At 41.1% G+C, this 6,612-nt stretch overlaps 1 protein-coding gene across 1 annotated transcript in view; it reads right to left on the minus strand.

Annotated features, from left to right (window-relative positions):
- LOC308098045 (uncharacterized protein) overlaps nucleotides 1-6,179 on the minus strand; it is a 28,938-nt gene extending 22,759 nt beyond the window's left edge. Inside the window, exons 1-2 of the mRNA XM_080446266.1 lie at nucleotides 6,044-6,179; nucleotides 5,802-5,836 (exon numbers count right to left, since the gene is read on the minus strand). The gene's annotated coding sequence lies outside the window, so the exon portion shown is untranslated. The remainder of the gene's footprint in view (nucleotides 1-5,801; nucleotides 5,837-6,043) is intronic.
- Between the last annotated feature and the right edge of the window lie 433 nt (nucleotides 6,180-6,612).

Consider the following 6,612-nt stretch of genomic DNA (forward strand, 5'->3'; position numbering starts at 1 on the left):
ATTATGATAGTATCCCTAGAACAATAGTCTGGTTGCCCTGTTAGGGCAACCACACTAATAAAGCCGGAGGATTACTATAGTCTGGTTGCCCTGTTAGGGCAACCACACTAACTAGACGCGTCGCAATTCAGGGCAATTGCAGAGTGTGGTTGCGCCGACGCGAGTCGCGGATCGCTGCCACCGGGACTCGAGGAATACGCTGGGAGGAATACCGTTGGAGGCTGCGCCAATTACATTGTCACGTAACTCCTGAGATCACTTGCGTTTCATTTTGAGAGGATTGATAATGGAATGGAGGAAATAATGTTTTTGCATCAAACGGTTACATTTCGCGCATTTGTGGCGCCCCCTAAGGATCAAAGTTTAAATGCTTTTGGGGATTCGTTTAGTAAACCACCCTTGACATGTGATTCAAATTTGGGATTGACCGGACGTTTCGTTCGTGATTTATGGCATTTTTTGTGAAACGGGCCCCTCCCGCTAACTTTGGAAGCCATTTACAGACGAACGGTAGGGACTATCAAAATTCCGCTTGTAGGAGGAGGAGCTAAAAGTGTGTTTTGCAGAACATTCAAAATGGCGGAAAATCTATCCACACGGAAATGGGCGTGGCCTATATGGGGAGTTGCGTCGTGACCCAAGGAATCCAGGGGAAAACGGTTCAAGAGTTATAGGCCAAAAGGTAAAGTGGGCTGTTATAGCGCCACCATGAGGCCTACTGGTGTATTTTTTTTTTTAATAATTTCGGACTAAATCATGAACCTCCCCACCAAATCTGCTAACTCTAGCTCTTACGGTTTCAGAGAAAAAAATACTTGAATTTGAGTTTTTTCACTTTTCCATTAAAGTGGATGGGGAAATTTAATGCACTAATAAATCAATATAAAAAAAAACATTTAACCAATCTCTTAGCAAAATACAAGAGCACGATTCCCGTTGAAGCCGGTCATTTTGACATATGGCGCTAAATTGGGAAAAATAAACTGTGGGAGGAGATGCGGTTTGAAATATTGTTTATCTTGAAGAAGTGGAATAAAGTGTCCCTAGAACTATAGTCTGGTTGCCCTGTTAGGGCAACCACACTAATAACTAGACGCGTCGCAATTCAGGGCAATTGCAGAGTGTGGTTGCGCCGACGCGAGTCGCGGATCGCTGCCACCGGGACTCGAGGAATACGCTGGGAGGAATACCGTTGGAGGCTGCGCCAATTACATTGTCACGTAACTCCTGAGATCACTTGCGTTTCATTTTGAGAGGATTGATAATGGAATGGAGGAAATAATGTTTTTGCATCAAACGGTTACATTTCGCGCATTTGTGGCGCCCCCTAAGGATCAAAGTTTAAATGCTTTTGGGGATTCGTTTAGTAAACCACCCTTGACATGTGATTCAAATTTGGGATTGACCGGACGTTTCGTTCGTGATTTATGGCATTTTTTGTGAAACGGGCCCCTCCCGCTAACTTTGGAAGCCATTTACAGACGAACGGTAGGGACTATCAAAATTCCGCTTGTAGGAGGAGGAGCTAAAAGTGTGTTTTGCAGAACATTCAAAATGGCGGAAAATCTATCCACACGGAAATGGGCGTGGCCTATATGGGGAGTTGCGTCGTGACCCAAGGAATCCAGGGGAAAACGGTTCAAGAGTTATAGGCCAAAAGGTAAAGTGGGCTGTTATAGCGCCACCATGAGGCCTACTGGTGTATTTTTTTTTTTAATAATTTCGGACTAAATCATGAACCTCCCCACCAAATCTGCTAACTCTAGCTCTTACGGTTTCAGAGAAAAAAATACTTGAATTTGAGTTTTTTCACTTTTCCATTAAAGTGGATGGGGAAATTTAATGCACTAATAAATCAATATAAAAAAAAACATTTAACCAATCTCTTAGCAAAATACAAGAGCACGATTCCCGTTGAAGCCGGTCATTTTGACATATGGCGCTAAATTGGGAAAAATAAACTGTGGGAGGAGATGCGGTTTGAAATATTGTTTATCTTGAAGAAGTGGAATAAAGTGTCCCTAGAACTATAGTCTGGTTGCCCTGTTAGGGCAACCACACTAATAACTAGACGCGTCGCAATTCAGGGCAATTGCAGAGTGTGGTTGCGCCGACGCGAGTCGCGGATCGCTGCCACCGGGACTCGAGGAATACGCTGGGAGGAATACCGTTGGAGGCTGCGCCAATTACATTGTCACGTAACTCCTGAGATCACTTGCGTTTCATTTTGAGAGGATTGATAATGGAATGGAGGAAATAATGTTTTTGCATCAAACGGTTACATTTCGCGCATTTGTGGCGCCCCCTAAGGATCAAAGTTTAAATGCTTTTGGGGATTCGTTTAGTAAACCACCCTTGACATGTGATTCAAATTTGGGATTGACCGGACGTTTCGTTCGTGATTTATGGCATTTTTTGTGAAACGGGCCCCTCCCGCTAACTTTGGAAGCCATTTACAGACGAACGGTAGGGACTATCAAAATTCCGCTTGTAGGAGGAGGAGCTAAAAGTGTGTTTTGCAGAACATTCAAAATGGCGGAAAATCTATCCACACGGAAATGGGCGTGGCCTATATGGGGAGTTGCGTCGTGACCCAAGGAATCCAGGGGAAAACGGTTCAAGAGTTATAGGCCAAAAGGTAAAGTGGGCTGTTATAGCGCCACCATGTGGCCGACTAGTGTAAAATGTTGTATAATAATTTGGCAATAAACTATGAACCTCCCCTCAAAGTCTTTTAACTCTAGCCCATACAGTTTCTGAGAAAAAAATACTTGAATGGGCGTTTTTTCATTTTCCCATTAAAGTGGATGGGGAAATTTAATGCACTAATAAATCAATATCAATTAAACTATGTAACCAATGTCTTAGCAAAGTACAAGCGCACGATTCCCGGTGAAGCCGGTCATTTTGACATATGGCACGAAATTGGGAAAAAAAAACTGAGGGAGGAGTAGCAGCCTGAAATAAAGTTTATCTAGAATAAAGAAAGAGCTAGACGCGTCGCAATTCAGGGCAATTGCAAAGTGTGGTTGCGCCGACGCCGGTCGCAGGTTGCCGCCGCCCGAACTTGAGGAATATGCTTGGAGGAATACCGTCGGAGGCCGCGCGACGTGCGATTCGAATTCGGTGCTGATTGGATCCTGCGTTCTTGATACATGGCGTTTTGATTTTAAGAAATAGGCCCCTCCCACTAAATAAATAGGCCCCTCCCACAAATGTAGCAGGCCAATGACATCGTCCTGTTACTCCTGAGATCACTTGCTATTAGTTTTGAGAGAACTGATCCCCCCAAAAATCATGTTTTTGCATCGAACGGTTACGTTTTGCGCATTTGTGGCGCCCCCTATGGATCAAAGTGGAAATGCTTTTGGGGATTCGTTGAGTAAACCACCCTCGATATGTGATTCAAATTTGGACGTTTCGTTCGTGATTTTTGGCATTTTTGATAAAACGGGCCCCTCCCACTAACTTTGGAGGCCAATTACGGACGAACGGTAAGGACTATCAAAATGCCGTTTGGATATGTTTATCGCATGGGTCCATAGATCACGTATACCGATTTTTGGAGATTTGGAAAAAATCTGTAGGAAAAGGTGCAAAAAGTGTGTTTTGAAGAAAATTCAAAATGGCGGAAAATCTATCCTGACGCAAATGGGCGTGGCCTATATGGGGAGTTGCGTCATGACCCAAGGAATCTAGTGGGAAAAAAATTATTCTACGACCTACGGTTCAAGAGTTATAGGCCAAAACGTAAAGGCGGCTGTTATAGCGCCACCATGAGGCCGAATGGTGTAATTATTTGTTTAATAATTTTGGACTAAATTATGAACCTCCTCTCCAAATCTGGTAACTCTAGCTCTTACGGTTTCTGAGAAAAAAATACTTGAATTTGAGTTCTTTCACTTTTCCATTAAAGCGGATGGGGAAATGTAATGCACTAATAAATCAATTGCACTAAATAACAAACTATGCAACCAATCTCTTAGCAAAATACAAGCGCACGATTCCCGGTCAAGCCGGTCATTTTGACATATGGCACGACATTGGGGGATAAAAACTGTGGGAGGAGATGCGGTTTGAAATATTGTTTATCTATAAATAAATAAAGTGGGAAGAGTGCTATAGTCTGGACTAACTAGACGCGTCGCAATTCAGGGCAATTGCAAAGTGTGGTTGCGCCGACGCTGGTCGGGACTCGAGGAATACGCTGGGAGGAATACCGTCGGAGGCTGCGCCAATTACATTGTCACGTCACTCCTGAGATCACTTGCGTTTAATTTTGAGAGGATTGATCCCCCCAACATAAGGTTTTTGCATCAAACGGTTACATTTTGAGCATTTGTGGCGCCCCCTATGGATCAAAGTGGAAATGCTTTTGGGGATTCGTTGAGTAAACCACCCTTGACATGTGATTCAAATCTGGGATCGATTGGACGTTTCGTTCGTGATTTTTGGCATTCTTTGTAAAACGGGCCCCTCCCACTAACTTTGGAACCCAATTACGGACGAACGGTGAGGACTGTCAAAATGCCGTTTGGATAGGTTTATCGCATGGGTCCATAGATCACGTATACCGATTTTTGTGAGATTTGGAAAAAATCTGTAGGAAAAGGTGTAAAAAGTGTGTTTTGAAGAAAATTCAAAATGGCGGAAAATCTATCCTGACGCAAATGGGCGTGGCGTGATTTTACGACCTACGGTTCAAGAGTTATAGGCCAAAACGTAAAGAGGACTGTTATAGCGCCACCATGAGGCCGAATGGTGTGATAATTTTTTTAATACAAGCGCACGATTCCCGGTCAAGCCGGTCATTTTGACATATGGCACGACATTGGGGGATAAAAACTGTGGGAGGAGATGCGGTTCAAAGTATTGTTTATCTAGAAAGAATATTAAAGGGGGAAGAGTACTATAGTCTGGTTGCCCTGTTAGGGCAACCACACTAATTATCGTAAAAATGTGCTTAGTAAGTAAATAGTTAGCATGTCTAGTCACACTAATCTGGTTCCAGTGACATTGAGAAACTCGTGCTAGAATATTTGTTATGAAAATGTCGTGTCACTTTATTGAATTAGTAAAAGTTGTCCCTTAATGATCTTACCATAAGGCTGTATTTAGTGTTGATTCGTTTTCAAAGCGGTTTTGCTACTTTGGTTATATATATTTTTTTAAAGGCTTTAGTTTTAGTTTAGTTTTTATTAGTTTTAGTTTAGTTTTTAATTTGTTCGTTTTAGTGTTGTGTAGTTGTGTATTAGTTGATATTAGATGATACTGACCATAATACTGACATACTAGCATGATACTGACCATGCACTGACATGATACTGACATGGTACTGACATGATACTGACCATGATACTGACATGATACAGACCATGATACTGACCATTTTACTGACACGATGCTGACCTGATACTGACCATGATGATTCACATCGAGCTGGGATTGAACCCTGCTCGGAAACCCGACGCACAATCCACTGTTCCAATAGAGCTAGACAGTAGGCCTACAAAACATTATCTTCCTGCAATGTTGCTGTATGACCTGGCCTGACGGAGATAAATACATTGATTGATAATCTTACCCAAACCAATTTGTAACCGTAGAAAAGGCTACATTGTAGAATCCCACATTACATGCTATTATATTAAAGGCCATAATAAATAATTATCTATTTCATCTATTCTGTCTGTCCCCAAACTGGTTTTAGTGACATTGTGAAACGTGTGCTATATTTGTTTTCAACATTTCTTGTAACTTTATTGAATTAGTATATAAGTATTGTCACATAATGATCTTACCATCACACTGTGGTGTGTTTTGCTCTGATTTGATTCTGAGGAACAGACAAATAAACAGAAAATAACATAATTACCACCAGCAAAGAAAGTCACAAAAAAAATTGGTACTGTTGTTGTAATATAAGAGTATTTTAAAGGCAAGTGATGCAGTTTCCTACTGTACATGAAAATGGCTCAAACCTGTGTTCTTTCAAATGAGAAGTGTAGGCTATACTTGCAAAAGCATAATGATTTTCACTCACCCCGTCAACTCATCTGTTGAAGTCCCTCCCGACATTGTCTGACAAAATTTTAGGCAAAAACTAGACAGAAAAAACTAATATATATGTATATATTTATTTGATCGAATATGTTTGTATCCGATAGGCCTATGTAGCCGTTCAGCCTGTCGACTGTAAGAACTGATTCTTTCACATGCTTCTAGTTTAATCTGCAAGGCTCCTCCTCCCTGTTACTGCTCTGACTCACTCTGCTCTCACTGCCTGCTGCCATGATAGATGTTTTTATGAGAACTAATTTGTTACCAACACAATCAGAAAACTGCTTTAAACATACATACATTTGATTTATCCTTTAAACCAGGTACTTTCAAGATTGAAAATGAGACTGTTATTTACTTTATTATATGCCATTGTGTACAATTATTTTGTTTCGATAGAATATGTATTTAAGACATTGACTGGTTCAACTATTCATTTAATTTTCAGAGACATTGTTTTTGTTGTGATACAAAATATTCTTTATATTGAAACTTTTGTATTTTGTTTTTGGAACATTGTATTCACAAGTAGGGCCAATAAATTAGGTACAA

Source organism: Gymnoscopelus braueri, assembly GCF_963280865.1.
Source record: "Gymnoscopelus braueri genome assembly, chromosome: 13".
NCBI classification, from domain to species: domain Eukaryota; kingdom Metazoa; phylum Chordata; class Actinopteri; order Myctophiformes; family Myctophidae; genus Gymnoscopelus; species Gymnoscopelus braueri.